This window comes from Podarcis tiliguerta, assembly GCF_965153285.1.
Source record: "Podarcis tiliguerta genome assembly, chromosome: 6".
Classification (NCBI taxonomy): Eukaryota; Metazoa; Chordata; class Lepidosauria; order Squamata; family Lacertidae; genus Podarcis; species Podarcis tiliguerta.
This window is the reverse complement of record NC_139539.1, coordinates 59,722,846-59,740,134: the sequence shown is the minus strand read 5'-3', so window position 1 is coordinate 59,740,134 and position 17,289 is coordinate 59,722,846. Positions and strand designations below refer to the sequence as shown.

At 44.4% G+C, this 17,289-nt stretch overlaps 1 long non-coding RNA gene across 1 annotated transcript; it reads left to right on the top strand.

The window, feature by feature from the left end:
* Window positions 1–2,332: 2,332 nt before the first annotated feature.
* Window positions 2,333–12,829, top strand: LOC310679145. Its single transcript, XR_014512134.1, has 5 exons — window positions 2,333–2,447; window positions 5,315–5,379; window positions 6,707–7,174; window positions 10,403–10,558; window positions 11,447–12,829. It is a non-coding gene; the product is annotated as an uncharacterized lncRNA (long non-coding RNA).
* The last annotated feature ends 4,460 nt before the right edge of the window (window positions 12,830–17,289 follow it).

Sequence of the window (17,289 nt, the reverse complement as noted above, 5' to 3'; positions counted from 1 at the left end):
GAGAGGGTGAGAGCCCGGAGGGTTTTGAAGAAAGAAATGGGGCATTGTATTACAAAGGGGCACTGTATATACCAGAAGGTGAATTGAGAGGGAGGGTACTCAAGCAGTTGCATGATAGTCCCACGGCGGGACATTTTGGACAACACAAGACCATGTGGATGGTCACCAGGGAGTTTTGGTGGCCCAAGGTGAGGGAAGATGTAAAGGAGTATGTAAGAGGGTGTGACCAATGCCAGAGGGCCAAGGGGGAAAGAAGGGCACCGGCAGGGTTATTGGAACCACTACCCACGCCAGAACGGCCTTGGGAGGCGGTATCAATAGATTTTATGACGGATCTGCCCAAATCCAAAGGGAAGACGGCCATCATGGTAGTAGTGGACCTGTTAACTAAGATGTGCCACTTTGTAGCATGTTCACATGCAGTCACAGCGGAAGAAACAGCGAAGTTGTTTGTAGAACACGTCTTCCGGCTGCATGGCGCCCCCTTGAGGGTTGTCTCGGACCGCGGGAAACAATTTACTTCCAGGTTCTGGAGGAAGCTCATGAGCTTGCTGCACGTGGAAGTCAATTTTTCGACGGCCCGGCATCCTGAAACCAATGGGCAGGCGGAAAGAGCAAATGGCATCCTCCAACAATATCTGAGGTGCTATGTCAATGACAGAGGGAATGATTGGGTCGAAAAGCTGGCGCTGGCAGAATTTGCCTACAACAATGCGGAGCATGTGTCCACAGGGATGAGCCCCTTTTTGGCCAATTACGGGTGTCACCCCAGGGCATTCCCGGGGGAGGGGGGTGAGAGATGGAGCGTCCCAGCGGCCGAACAGTTTGTAGAAGAGATGGAAGCGATCCATCGTCAGCTTCAGCTCAACTTAGAAAGGGCCAAGGCTCAATATAAGAAGCAGGCAGACAAGAACAGGAGGGAAGGTGAAACCATAAGGGTGGGGGATCAGGTGTGGTTGTCCACCCAAGGGTTGCCGTTCAAAGGGGGTTGTAAGAAATTAAGACCCAAGAGATTGGGACCCTTTGAGGTCATTCAGCAGGTCAACCCAGTGGCTTTCAAACTCCGGTTACCCAACCACATGAAATTGCATCCAGTGTTCCACAGGTCATTACTGTCACCGTACAAGGGGGGAGGTGAAGAGGAGCACACCAGGGGACCGGTCTTGGAAGAGAGGGAAAGCAGTAACCATGTAGCGGAAATCCTCGATTCCAGGTGGAAGGGCAATCAGGTGGAGTATTTAGTGGCGTGGGAAGGGGAACCGGAGTCAGAAAACACCTGGGTGACTGCAGAGGAGGTCAATGACGAGGTTTTAACAGAAACGTTCCACCAAAGATTCCCGCGGAAACCACAGCCGGTAGCAAGGTTTAGAAGGGAGTATTTCGGCACCACAGACGAGGAAGAGGAACTGGAAGGATTCGCGGAGTCGGAGTTGGAAGAAGGAACGGACTCAGATGACGAGGAGTACCGAGAGACTAGGAACCACAACGAGTGGAGAAAGGTGTTCGAAACTTCAGACGATGAGGAAGGTTCTTTCCGGGGTTTTACCTCCTCACAACCCGTAGGGGAGGAGACGGGAGGGGGTGAAGGGGGCCCTGGAGGGGAGGTGGATGTCAGGGAACTGCCATCGGCAGGACAGGAGGTGCCAAGGCTCTCTGAGGTAGAGAGAGACTTGACACCTGAAGAGGGAACCAGTAGGGGGCGAACAGGAACGTCAAGGGAAGGGGAGTCGGAGGAATGGCTCAGAGATGCTTCCAGTGAAAACAGTGGGGAAGTCTCAGGGCCCCCTATAGGAACACCCGTTCCTCGGCGGAAACTGTCACGCAGAGAGTCCAGAAGACGTGTTTCCGTTAAGGAGCTTTTATGTTGGAAACGTTTCCGAAAGCAGCCACTTTCGGATTCTGCTAGCGACTGACGCAGCCATGCTGGAGGGGCTCCGTCACAGGCAGAGGTTTGAGAAGCTGTTCAAACTCTGAGGGATTGCAATTTACACACAAGCAGCTCTTCATCCCATCACAGATAGGAATTGCTCAGTTACCAATGCTGAGAAGGGCACAAAGTGCAACAGGTGGTAAGTAGAGAGGGTTGTGTCACCTGTCATTAGTGACACACCGTCCAATAGCTGCCCATGGAACTGTGGAACTTGTGCAAGCCACAGTCCACGGATCCCTCAAAAAGCTAATGGAGGCTTTGGTTGGGAAGTGGCGACAGATAAATTGTATTTTAGTGATAGCATTCTGATGCAAGGACTTAAGTATCTAAGTTTGTTCATTGAATATTTTGTGGTGATGTTTCGTTCTTCTAATATTGCAATTTTTACCCTTTTGACACAAGGGGGCTTCTCCCACTTCCACTGCATGCCCCCACCCCACCCCAAATTAGCCGGCAGGTTGTGAAAGAAAGCCCGGAACAGATTGTGGGAGGAAGAGAAGTCAGAACGTTCCACCAGGCAAGCAGAACTGTTTAATCATAGAAACATAGAATCGTAGAATTGTAGAGCTGGAAGTCATCTAGTCTGACCCCTTTCAGTACAGGAATCTCAACTACGGTAGATCATACATGACAGGTGGCCATCCAACCTCTGCTTAAAAGCCTCCAAGGAAGAAAAATCTGCCACCTCTTGTGCGAGTCTGCTCCTCTGTTGAACAGCTCTCATTGCATGACAAGGCCCTGGTTTGGCATTGGGTGAATCCAGACTATATCCTGACTCCTGAGAGCCAGTGTGGTGTAGTGGTTAAGAGTGGTAGTCTCGTAATCTGGGGAACCGGGTTCGCGTCTCCGCTCCTCCACATGCAGCAGCTGGGTGACCTTGGGCTAGTCACACTTCTTCTAAGTCTCTCAGCCCCACTCACCTCACAGAGTGTTTGTTGTGGGGGACGAAGGGAAAGGAGAATGTGAGCCGCTTTGAGACTCCTTAAAGGGAGTGAAAGGCGGGATATCAAATCCAAACTCCTCTTCTTCTTCTTTTTCTGCCCGTCTACAGGGAGTCTCCTAAGGGTAAACCTTAGGGGGTGAGCCCGATGATATACATCAAATCGGGGCACCCCCAGGGTCCCTGGTGGGGTCATGGCATGGACCTAACCCATGCTGATGCTTTGGAAAGAATCCACACCCCCGGATCCCTTTAACAGGATACCCTTGTCGAGGAGGGCCAGGCGGAGGCTACAACCTCCCCTCCCATCACAAAGGCAATCTGGCGAGGAGCCGAAAAGGAGGCAGCCCCCGGTCATGCCACAGTTTAAACATCCTGTGGCTATGCCCCTTGGAGGTCCTGATTGGTTGGCTGGGGGGGGGGGCGGTGGCGTGACACGGCAGGGAATCTCAGTGACGTGGGCGAGCCAACCTCTGCCCCCAATCCGGGTCACTGGGGTCCCGGATGCCAGTCTGCAACCCCCCCAGGGAAGGGGAGTGGACCTGCCAGAAAGCTCTTCCTGGTTTTGTTTCTGGCCCCACCAAGCAGGGGAGGGTTGGGGGCAGTGTGAGTGGTGTGGGGATATGCAGAGGGAGGGGATGAGCCCTGTTGTACTGGTGGAAGTCCTTTCATGGGCTTGTGCTGGTGCGGCCAGTTAGCTGGATCCCACCCAATGTCTGCATAATACACTGTAATACTGAATAAACTATCCCAAGGTGACTACATCCATCCATGATATCTGATATACAAGACAGGCATTAAATATTTTCTATGTCCCTACAGTTATCCTAATGAAAAACAAACCTCACATGTAAGATATTTTTTTGTGGGCACATCCATGCTACAATGCCCCCCCTCCCCCGGGGAATCTGTGGTGTGTGAATTGACATTTACAATCAATAAAGTCAGTGTTCTTCAGTATCAAGGCCATACAACAGCTGCCACCATACTATTAGATATCATATGGTATTTCACTTCAAGTTTTTATGTTATTCTAGAAATAGTTAATTGCAGCAAAAAGGAACTACCTTCCTTTCCTGAAATAATTCCTGTGAAAAATATTGTAGTTATTCTCCAGCACGTTCCTGACTTTTGGGTTGTTTCCCACCCTGCTTTTTAACCTTCGCCAACAAATATTGTTGTATCATGAAGACAGCAAATCCAAACAATTACATATGTAGTCCAAAGGCATACCCGAGAAAAATCAATATTTGACATCTTTGCAACTCCTTCTTCAGAACAGCGTTCAATAGCCTTTATTCATTATACACTTATATCTCTTTCAGATTTGCCTTTGTCACTAGAAACCCATTTTTTCTCTCCTTTGACTTCCACATAACTTCTTTGCCCTGTACTTTTACAGATGCCTTCTGGCTATAAATACTAATGAAATCTCTTTGCTTAATTCAATTTTGCTGGTACACTTACAGTTATGACCTAACTTTCCCACGAGAGAGACTGATTGAACATTCCAATACCTTATGGATGGGAGCAAACATTCTACAGAACTGGACTGACAATTTCCATAATTATAGAATTCACAGCCTAATGACCTTAAAAAACAATAAAAAGATCTCTTGTTAATTCCATTTCTGTTACTGACATTCAAGATATTTCATTTTTCACAGGACAACAAATTTACTTTTTACTTTCAAAAGAGCACTCTATCCTTTTACCCTAGATTAAATTTTCTGAATGTTGAAGGATTTCATTGAATATTTAGCATTTCTTTGTCTTTTAAAAGTTAGAATATTTATGATCCTTAGAATGCGTTTGACTGATTTATAGCAATCAATTATAAGAGTGCGTTTTCAAATAGCCCCTTTAAAAATGAAGAATAGAATAATTAAAAAGATCAGAAGTCCTCCTTTGCATATAATTATTTCATTATGTCATTACAGAGCAGAAATTGTTTTTGCTGACTGTGAACTATTTTAATTGAGCAAAAGCTGTAGTAATATACAGTAGCAGGCAGTTCTTTTTGAGAATTAAGATCACTAATTGCTTAATTTTTTATGCGGCACGGCTATCCACATTGCATATAAACCTAATGGCGAGGTTCCTTTCCCATGGTATAGACAGACTCAAAGCATAACCTTGCAGTACAGTTAATTGATTTCTTGAACAGGTTTATTGCTTTATTAAACATTCGTTTGGGTGATGATTCACAGTGTATCCACCACAGAGAGCAATCTATGACTACCACCCAAGCACAACATCCTCTCCCCTTGTTACATATAACACAATGGTAAAATTTCCAGATTGTAAACAGACTTCTGGGGTAGTACCTTACTGGTCTCTATGGACATTGTAACAAAATAACAGTATCCTATTAACGCACCTAGTATCTAATCTAATCTAATCTAATCTAATCTAATCTAATCTAATAATCTAATTTAATCTAGTCTATCCAATTAGTGGTACAGATGACTGAGTTATCCATAGCCATTACAAGACCAGGATCCGAAAGGTAAGTACAGTAAACGCAAGGTCAGGCTTGGCCGCAAGCTTATCCCATCTTTGCACCTGAGAGATCTGCATCATGAAACACCAAGTTTAAAGGTCGAACTTCTTGGTAACACCTGAATCCAGGCACAATTCATCCATCCAAAAAGGAAGGAACTGGGGATGGTGCGGAGCAGGAGCGCCAACTTGACCCCTTGACCATGGGTTCCCGGGGCCGTGGGTGCCATGCAGAATGCATGGCTCAGGCACCAAAATTTGGTGGTACCCGGTCCCTTCATGGGGAATTTTGTGGGTGCTTGGGCACCCAGGGACCCAGGCAGTTGGCACCTATGGTGGGGAGGTCTAAAGAACAGAGACAAAGAAAGACAAAAGCTTAAGCAAGCCGAGGATACAGGTGGGCAGGATTTTAGGGAATGTATATCCATGGGAGAAGACAGAAGTGCCTGACGTGCTCTGGTCCATGGGGTCACGAAGAGTCGGACACAACTAAATGACTAAACAACAACAATATCCATGGGACAGCGTTTTTGCGAAACCATAGGGTTATGCATGTAAGCAGGACAGGTCAACATCAGCACCTGCCATCCTTAGGCAACTGCTGGAGCTCCAGAGGCCTGGCAGGGCCTACTACTGGTACTTGTTGTGAGTCCTGCTGTAAACATCCCCCCCCCCATCCTGGCACTCCGAGTAACACTAGTAGGCCAGTCTAGGTGGCTTCTCACAAAGCTACGGATGTAGTGCTGCTGTGGGGCATTGTGGGAAATTTAAATGGCATCTAGATCCACCCATCTGCTGCTGTTTGGAGCACTGCCACCTTTGCCTCCAATGCTCACCATCACCATCTGGTAAACCTTCCAGTGCCTGCTGATAGAACGGGGAGATGCAGTATGGGGCTCTTTGCTCGGAACCCCTTCAAACTGCACTGCAAGTAGGTATAACTGAAATCATGGCAATTTCACGTGGACACTTATCTCCACTATGTCTATTCCTGTCCATCACCTTATGCCCGGTGTGATGTGACCCTCTAGAGGTTGATGGACTCCAGATCCCATCAGTCTCAGCCAGTATGGCTCATAGTCAAGGATGATGGGAGTTGGAGGTCTACAGCTCCCCTGCTCCTGTTTTATACCATAGAACATGAGAACCTGACTTGACCTCGTGTCAAGTGATAGAACTTGAGACTGACCCACATCACGGACCTTTGGTCTACTAGAATGCTGGGATTTGCTTAGTCTGATGAATGAATTCTAGGCAATGGACTGTGTTGACTGAGTGCCATGTCAGGTGGAAGCTCACTTACTTCTACCTCTTCTTTTTGCTTTTCCTACAAGGAGCTGTAGGCTATTGGTCTTGGAATCCTGCAAGGCATGTGGAGCCTCAGTTATACTCCAGTCTAATCTTTTGTGGTGCTAACCCCCCATTCCTGCCACCAGCAAACAATCTAGCCTTTCAGAAACATTGGCATTTCTGCCTTGGTGTGCACTGCCAGGATTTCATCAGTGGCCAGGATCATCTCTACCAGGACCATTTCCTTGCAAGCTGTCACTCCTGGGACAGCTGTGGCCAGAGTGCCTATTACAAAGAGATTTAGCTGCCATCTGTGGCCTTTGTGCATGCCCAGAGCTTCTCTCCCCCAATGCCCTGGAAGATGGGGAAGCTTATTGGTCTCACGTGTGTTCCCTGCTGTCAGTGTTCTCTTCAATAGCCCTGCTGCCTGGCAAGTTTCTCATTCTCTAACTTCCCATTTTTAAAACAACCATGGAAAACAATTGTCACAATTATTTCTTTTAATACTTCAGGTGAGTACTTTCATTTGCTAAAGCACCTTACAATGTTGACCTTGTTTGCACTTCCAACAACTCTTATCATGTCCGCTCTATATGTACCACAGCAAAATAAGGGTGATGTGTGGCGAGTTCATAGCCATGCTGAGAAGTGCGCACCCAGGTTGCAGGGCCAGGCTTAGAAGTCATTAGTCTCAGCCAGCATAATTTTAAAATAAGTGACCTCTAGGGCCTGAGCATTATTTTGTCCAAACCATAGGTCCAATGCTTTCGATTAGTAACAGATATACATCTAAGAAGGACAATAAATGTTTTGTGTAAGGATCAGTTTTTCAGATGTATAGAAAGGATGTAGAGGGAAATCTTGACTTGTGTTAGACTGGACATACAGTCAACCACTGCAAGGGCAGCACAGTACGTGCACTGTCCCTCAGTGGTAGATGCAGAAGGTCGCAGGTTCAATAATGATAATGATAATAATAATAATTTATTATTTATATCCCTCCCATTTGGTTGGGTTTCCCCAGCCACTGTGGGCGGCTTCCAACAGAACACCAATAACAATAATAAAAAAGCAACAACATCAAACATTAAAAACTTCCCTAAACAGGGCTGCCTTCAGATGTCTTCTAAAAGACAGATAGTTGTTTATTTCCTTGGCATCTGACGGGACAGCGTCCCACTACCGAGAAGGCCCTCTGCCTGGTTCCCTGAAGCTTCACTTCTTGCAGTGAGGGAACTGCCAGAAGACCCTCGGAGCTGGACTTCAGTGTCTGGGTTGGACGATGGGGGTGGAGACGCTCCTTCAGGTATACTGAGCCGAGGCCGTTTAGGGCTTTAAAGGACAGCACCAACACTTTGAATTGTGCTTGGAAACATACTGGGAGCCAATGTAGGTCTCTGGCAAACTCTGGCATCTCCCAGTAGGGCTGGGAAAATGTCCTGCCTCAGAGCTATTGCTACTAAGTGCAGACAAGTGCAGAGCTTGATAGGCTAATGTTCTGACTCAGCATTAGGCATCTTCATATTTTCCTTATCCCTTCCCACCAAAAGCCAGCACGAATAACATCAGTCACTTGTGGGAACTGTGGGCATTATTCTTACTCCAGGTGTAATTTCAGTGGGGGTTGTATTCAACTAACCTCTACCCAGAGCTGAAATCAATAGTCATAACTAAGGTTCATTAATATCAGTGGGACTTCTCTGAGTGAAAGGTAGTTGAATGCAACCCAGTGAAGCTTGAGCAGACCAACTTTTCAGAGGATTGTGTTTTTAAACCTAACACTACTGTTTTGTTGTTGTTTAGTCATTTAGTCATGTCCAACTCTTCATGACCCCATGAACCAGAGCACGCCAGGCACTCCTGTCTTCCACTGCCTCCTGCAGTTTGGTCAAACTCATGTTGGTAGCTTCGAGAACACTGTCCAACCATCTCGTCCTCTGTCATCCCCTTCTCCTTGTGCCCTCAATCTTTCCCAACATCAGGGTCTTTTCCAGGGAGTCTTCTCTTCTCATGAGGTGGCCAAAGTATTGGAGCCTTAGCTTCACAATCTGTCCTTCCTGTGAGCATTCAGGGCTGATTTCCTTAAGAATGGATAGGTTTGATCTTCTTGCAGTCCACAGGACTCTCAAGAGTCTCCTTCAGCACCATAATTGCCTGTCTAGTAAAGGAGGCCATTTAGTAAAGGGCTAGTCATGGTATTCACAATTGGCAGGGTAGATTTTTTATTTTGGATGGTGCTTTGAGGCTGCTGTGTGGTCTCAGTAGAAACAACATCCTTGGAATGGAGCGGACATCTCTCTCTCTCTCTCTCTCTCTCTCTCTCTCTCTCTCTCTCTCTCTCTCTCTCTTGGAGCGGACATCTCTGAGATATCATTAGCATGAGTAAACCAGTGCTGGGCTCTGCTCTGCAACTGTTGAAGCCTACCGGTTCCTGACTACTAAGCCTCAATGATGTGTGAAAAGAGCAACCGATTAGCGGGTCCTCAGTGGTGTTAGTGTCTGGTACACTGCTCTGGGGGCACCAGCCTGGCTCATTTTGAATGCAAATGGCTCCCTTCACCTCCGCTTTGTGAAAGCAGGCGGGTGGGCAGATTTCAGGAAGTGTGGCCTTTTTGCATCCCTGTTAGTCAAGTTTATTCTGTGGAGGGATATTTATTTATCAGTCACTTTTTTGCACTCAAATGCCTCTAAGTGACTTCCACAGGAAAAACAAAGGAACAAAGACATTAAAAGCATATGAAAACAGCAAGAAACAACATCCACACTAAAATACTCACCAGACAATGTATTTAAAAGGAGCTAGTCCTACCCATCCCACTTGAAGGACACAAGTCCATCTCCACTGGAAGAAGGGAAGAGAGTTTGGACACAATACATACTGATATAAAAAGCTTGGAAATACTGTCTGGTTGTTTCAGGTGCAAATTAAATATTATTCATCATTTCTAATATCAACATGCATAATGTGTAAAGTGCATTATAACCTGTCTCTTCAAAATAATCTGTGAGGGAATAAGTTATTGCTCAGCTTTTATAAAATGAGAGATTGAGGCTGAAAGACTGTTTGTCTCCTTAGACTAATCATACGTCCATGACTGAACAAAATGTTAAAAGCCAAGCTTCCCTTTTTGACTTTATTCAGGGATATCGTGTGGAGCCACTAATTAGCAGGGGTGAGGTGTTTATCTACTGAGGAGAAATAAATTCAGCCCCAGTAAAGAGGTGCTAAATAATGGTGCCAATAGCTGTTCTGATCAGAGAATGACTAATGCCCTTGTCTGAACTTAAATGGATGACCCTCTGCAGGAACCAAGATGGGGGGGGGGGTGCCCCAAAGGCTAAAATGTCCCAGTCACCATCCCATATTGTTTGAAAACTATCCAAGAAAGTAAGAGGTTTTTTTTTTAAAAAAGTATTGGGCAACAAAAACTGCTTAAAAAATTATTGACATCTTCAGTCCTGTGCATACAGTACAGTTCTGTAAAGTGAAGATTTGTTATAAAGACATTATTTAACTAGTTAAAATACTGGGGGGGAAGCATAATGTCACTGAGTACTAATAAAAACGAGAAAGATTGAGATGAGAGTCTCATACTTCCAGGCTGCCGAGAAACTTTGGGTGATTTATATCACACCTTACCTATGCCCTTATTATTTGCCACTGCACCTTGGTATAAAAGACTCTTTGTGTGTGCTTCCACTTTATTTACACGATGAATTTCTTACTCCTCTTTTCTCAGCTGCAGTGAAATCTGGGCATTCCAAAGACCACCGAGATTCATGGTTCTCCACGAGTAAAATCCACGATTCTGCATTTTCCTCGAGCCCCTTGTGTTTCTGTGTAATGTGTGAACCTTCATTGAACAACTTTCCTATCTACAAGACGCCAGTTACTGGTGAATATCAAGCTATCAGTTGGGAAAAACTAGGCCAAGGAAATCGTTGTTGAAGAATTGTGTCTTAAATCCCCTGTGACTTAGGAGAATGTCTGACATGATGTTGAAGATCCATGATGAGGATCCATCATGTCTTTGAAAGAAAAATAAATAGCAGGGAAGGTGAGGCGTGCAATTCAAATTATGACAGTGAGTGGTACAGGGTGAGGGGTAAACCTGCTTTCCTAATTAAAATTTGCTATTTGCTCCGTGTGTGTGTGGGGGGGAAACGACGACAACAACTTCATATTATCCATATGAAGTTCACCCTTCCCCAGTAAAGAGCAGCAGTGGAAGTGATTTTAAGTGCGGAACAACCTCCTGCCCCAGTGTAGTTTAGTATTTAGAGCGTTATTCTAGAAGTAGGGAAACCCAAGTCCACATCCCCAGTCAGTTGCAAATCACAAGTACAACCTTAGCCACCCATGACCTGTCTTTGTCTTCCTCACAAGGTTGTTGTGTGAATAAGATGTGGGTATGGAGAATAAAAAAAATCATAGGATGAACATCTTACAAAGGAAAAGAAAATATCCTTTTTATAACAACATTTATGTGGGCCAAGCAATTGGTTGTAAAAATAAGAAGCAATCTGCATCCTTACTATGGAGTGTGAAATTGCAGAAACAAATCCTTTCAAAGTTACTAGTTTGTGCACTTTGTTGCAAAAAAAGAGAGAGAAGCTCTGTTGGAGAAATGTTTTATGCAAATAGTTTTTAATATTTAAATATATTTTACAGTGACAGTTTTATTACATAACCAACCAGGGGTTGGGAAAGGGGGGTGTTGTTTGATTATGTTGAGATGATACTCTATTATCTTATGATACAGGCTGTATCTTTTTTATAACAGAAAATGGAAACAACGGCGTCCTTGACCTTCAGAAGAAATTGACTTGCCTAGCTTAACTATTCAAACAAACAACTGTATACTGTCTGCAATGCCGATGATGATCTTGATTTACTGTAAATGGGGTGACTTTAATGAACTAAATTACGTTATTGAAATGCATTTAGTGAATGATTCCACCATTCTCTCCAAAGCATTCTTTCTATGCTAAAGTGTGCCGTAAATGATATGATATGGAACATATGTGCTGTATTCATAATTTAACTGTTCTAGGGTATGCCTACTTAGGATGCTGTGAAGAACGAGTCTTTATTTACCTGCTGAAATGAAAGTGATTTTTCAGGAAATTTCTGTGACTCCCTGACCTTGACAGAATTACGGTTTTCACATGGATGAGCCGTTGGGATGATTTACAAAAAAACAAAACCAGAATGGCATAAACAGAGAGCATCCCTTAGCATCAGTCACATACTCTGTATCTTGACTCCCTCCTTGCTGTCTCCATTGAACTAACATTTTGTAACACTGCTACAGAAATAATTTGCTTTTAACGATGGTCATCTTTGTCTGTCGTCCACGGTTGGGAGGGGGGAATCTGTGCCCCTCCAAATATTGTTGGTCTGCAGCTCCCAATATCATTGACCATTCTGGGAGAGCGTGAGGTTGTTGTGAGAACATCTGGATGTCAACAACATCTGGAGGGACACATGTTCCCCACATCTGCTCTAAGAACTGGGATGCTGAGTCAAATACAGAGCAAGTAAATACGCATATTTACTCAGAGGGCAGTACCAGCCACTGAGCTTAATGAGTTGAATGTTCTTAAGATATTAGACTTAATATTTTGGAATTCAGCCTTTATGACTCCCAAATCCTTTATTTACCATTGTGGATCCATTTGAATAACATGGAGAGGCATGGGCAATTTCTTATTTTTTTCTACTGGAAATCAATCTCATTTTCTATTGGGCAATTAACTGAACCGATGTAGGTGATATAGCTTTAAAGATTACTGTCTTAAAAGTTATTGCAGCTACCTTGGTTCAATCACCTGCCCAATAAGGAGGTACAAGAGAAAACCTTTCTATAGATGGACTGGATGTGGTCCAAATTGGAAGTTATATGGCTCTGGCAACTTTCAGAGATACTTCCCGATTCTTTTCTGCAGTGGTTCTTGTGGAATTCTCTCCCCAGGGAGGCTCGCTGGGCGCCTTCATTGTACATCTTTAGGCGCCAGGCGAAAACTTCCCTCTTCAACCTGGCCTTTAGCTGATTAACATTCAATGTCCTTTTCCATGTGTTTGTGGAAGGGGGTGTTATGGGTTTGCTATGTTCTTGTTTTTATTATGTACTTGGTGTTTTTATTTTCTGTTTCTATGCTGTGAACTGCCCCGAGATCTATGGATCTACGCATTTAATAAATAATAGTAATAATAAATAAAAAAATTTTCCTGGTGTGGATTAACATGCTCCTTGCAATCTGACATTATAGATGTCTAAGGAAGATAGCTGTAATGGTAAACATTGGTAAACCTACTTGGAGCCTCCAGGTGTAGAACAAGTATACCTTTGAATACTAGAAGTTGGATTACTTCTTTGTGCCTTGCTTATGACCCCTTCTGGAGGCATTTGACTTCCTGATGCTGGAAACAGAATATTAGCTAAATGGAGATTGATCTGACCCCAGAAGAAATTTATTGCGTTCTTAAGTGTCAGTATTACACAAAGGAAAGCCCTGTTGCCCGTCAACTGACAATAGCAGAAGTCCATGTTTCCACAGCAGTTGCTACCATTCAGTACGGTGACTAAGATTTTGTAAAAGCAAGAATCTCTTCTTTTTTTAAAGAAGCGGCTTTTGGATAGTTGCTGTGCAGCTTATCACCAGCCAGATCCTGCCCCAGAAATGTCAGTCCCTGCTTGGAGCAGACAGAATAAGCATAATTAGAGATACGCTGGCAGGATATTTTAACACTGATGGTGACAATGTTTAAATTTTTAATCAGGCATGTAACATAAAAAGCACATCACGTGAAACGGGCAAAGAAAATGGGCAAATACCGATGGGCTGTTTGACACTTTATTTCGCTGATGGAAACGAACGTCGATAAACATTATTTATCATAAATGACAGAAGAGGAGGTGAGTTACTAATAAAACCTACATAGTGAAAATGGTGATTCTCAGAAACAGTGCTTCTGTTAAGGCAGTGTTGTGCAAATCAGCAAAGGGGGAAGCTTTTTCATGCTACTATAATATGTCTGTAGAAGATGTATTCAAGTGAGAGAGAAACATGTACACATACTCTCTGTACACCTATTGAAATCAATGGATTTGTTAGGCATGTCTGAGAATGACTTTGTTGGATTCAACCCTTAGCTCAGATAGCTCAGTTGGTTAGAGCGTGGTGCTGATAACACCAAGGTTGCAGGTTCAATCCCCGTGTCGGACAGCTGCATATGCCTTCATCAGGCAAACGCAAACTCCAGATGTTTTCGGACTACAACTCCCAGCATCCCTAGCTAACAGGACCAGTGGTCAGGGATGATGGGAACTGTAGTCTCAAAACATCTGGAGGGCTGAGTTTGCCTATGCCAACCAGGGTGCCTTCCAACTCTATGATTCTACTCTTTTAGAAGTCTACTCAGAAGTAAGCTACACTGAGTTCAATGAAACTTACTCCCAGGTAAGCAAGTAAAGGATTGCAACTTATTCTTCCCCACCCCTTTTAATGCTCCAGCCAAATTCTGTACCCAAAAGCTTTAATCACTTCCTGAAATTAGGCCAAATTGCACATACTAGATGTAATGGTGAATGTGCCTTTGCTTCTTTAATAAACAGAGCTTGGAATAATAAATATATCCTCATTGGCTTGCTGAACAAGAAGATGCTACTTAAAGTAAGGGCAGCAGCATGATTACGAGAGAGGCAAGAATCAAGTAAAGGCAGAGCGTATTTGGGGAAAACTATAACTAGGGACGCGGGTGGCGCTGTGGGTTAAAGCCTCAGCGCCTAGGGCTTGCCGATCAAAAGGTCGGCGGTTCGAATCCCCGCGGCGGGGTGCGCTCCCGTTGTTTGGTCCCAGCGCCTGCCAACCTAGCAGTTCGAAAGCACTCTCGGGTGCAAGTAGATAAATAGGGACCGCTTACTAGCGGGAAGGTAAACGGCGTTTCCATGTGCGGCTCTGGCTCGCCAGAGCAGTGATGTCATGCTGGCCACGTGACCCGGAAGTGTCTTCGGACAGCGCTGGCCCCCGGCCTCTTGAGTGAGATGGGCGCACAACCCTAGAGTATGTCAAGACTGGCCCGTACAGGCAGGGGTACCTTTACCTTTATAACTCCCACCAGCCACAGCCAGCATAGCTAATGGTCAGGGATAGTGGGAGTTCTAGTCCAAAACACATGGAGGGCACCAGGTTAGGAAAAGCTGTCCTAAGGTTGCAATCCAGTGCCTATTTCCCTGAAGGTATATCTCACTGAAGTCAGTAGGACTTATTTCAGAATCAACAGAGTACGGTAAATCAGGGATGGGGAGCCTATAACCCTGTAGTTGTTGCTAGAGGACAGTGCGACATTAACATATGAGAGTGCTGGAGGTGAAATAGTTAAACAGGTTACCCAGTCAGAACCCGGGGGGGTGGAGTCAGAGGGACTATAAAACCAGCTCTGGGAGGGGCGAAGGGAGTTGGGTGGTTGGTTGGAGTGGGAGTGAATTGGGATAGAGTCTGTGGGTAGGTTGAGTTAGTGTAGCAAAATAAGCTGAGTCAGGAACAGTTAGGGGCTAGGAAGACAAGTAAATATCTGAGAGGTGGTTTAGTGAGTGAGAGCAGGTAGCGGACGTTATAGGTCTGGATAGGCAACCCATGACTGTAATGGACCGATACCGTTTATGAAACCACACGCTTGTTAAACTGCAATAAATAAACAGAAGTTTATGTTCCAATTTAACCCTGACTGGACTCAGTATTGTACCAGGTAGGGCCTGGATGGTAGCAGCGAGAAATAAAGTGGTGGCACAGGGATCAATAGACGGTGAAACGTCCGGGGACCCTGTGTGATCACCACAAACAGTTCCTGTAATCCTTGAAAACTACCGGTATCTATGCTGGCCAGCATTGGTGGTAGCTTGGGTCCAACAGCATCTAGAGGACCACAGATTCTCCTGCCCTGCTGTAATCCTTTAGCAGACATTGACATCTCACCAAATCCAGGAGCATCAGTGGATTTCGTGAACACAGTTGTAGGCTGAATTAAGAACTAACAAATCAAAGTTTAAACCAGACAAGGCAGATATGATGATAGTAGACTCACCTCAAACAGATGGGACTGTAATCTTGCCTGGTCAAGATGTATTACAAGATTCACAGTTTTGTGGAAATCTGCACTCTTAGATGGTGGTTGAATTTCAAAGTACCTTTTACCAGATTATCTGACTGTGGTCACTCTCCTCAAAAAGAATGATTTGGCCTCAGTCACCCATGTTTATGTGTACTGTTGCAATGGCACTACATGATGCAACCTTTGAAGACGGTTCGGAAGCTGCAGCTAGCGACTGACAGGATTAAGTTCAGAGAGCATATTTTTCGTTTTCTGTTTTATTGGGTTTGGTGAAATGCAGCAGACTGTAACATTTGGTAGAGAATTACCACCTGAAATTCCCTACTCCCATACAAACCTGCCCAATCTTGAGATAGGCCTGTGAAGCCCTCCTCTCTAGTCTGTTCATATGTAAGATCTTGCAGATGGAAGCGAGAGACAGGGCTTTTTCGGTGGTTGCACCACAATCATACCACTTATTTCCAGTGAAGATTCACCAGGCTCCATTCATCAGGCATTAAGTGTGATGAAAACATGTGAGGGGGTGCAGTGGTGAAGTAGCCCTCATGCATAGTTGTTCACATTGAACTTAACTCAAGGAGGGTAAAGGTGTGCAGCAGATAGTCTCCTGGACTGGTGGAGGCTCTCCCCATGGTTCAGAACCCTGGAAAATCAGAGTCTCCATGAGGGTAGGAGTGTGATGAGTTGAGTGTGATGGGAAAAAAATGATTGGTAGGGTGAAGCTAGTGTGCTTATCCCTGTTATCCCTCCCGTGTGTTTTCATAACACTTAATGATAATCTCTGAACAGGACTCCTCTCTTCCCATCTTTTGATGGATGGTAACACTTTTAAAAATTTAGGCTAGCTTTTAATCAGTAGCCTGTTTTATGATGCTTGTGATGAAGTTTTAGTACCGCTGCCTCTTGATAGTTTTCTACTGATGTCTTTCTGTTGTTGCTCTCTTTTAATGATGTGTTTTTAAATTGTTGTTTATTATGTGCTAATGTCTTTTTTTAAATTGTAAGCTGTTAATAATCAAATGTACAATGAACAAAACTGACTTCAGAGAGACACAGGGATGGTGAACATCTTTTGAAGTCTTGGAGTTCCACATTCCACAGCCCTGCATCTTTATATGAGGAAAAGGTTTTGAATCTTATGACTGTGTGATGTCAGAAACGAAGATTTCTGGAGGGCCAGTTTTAGATGCTCTAACTTTATCTTGTTTTTGATGGCATTGAAAGGGATTGCTCTGGTTTCTTCAAAGAAACCACTTAGCATCACCATAACTATTGTGATCAGGAGATTCAGGATTACATTGCCCTTCTTCCCTAAGGGAAAGTTCAAAATTTTGCTTCTCTTACAATTATGAACCTCTGAGTTATCATCGTACCTTCCTACCATTAAATTGTAGTTGATACATACGGTAATCTTCCTCTAAATTGTCTAAGGTTCCCAAGAAGAATACCGCCCCCCCTACATTGGGATAAGATTTTTAATTTTAATTGCGACCTCAACAGACTGCTTTGGAA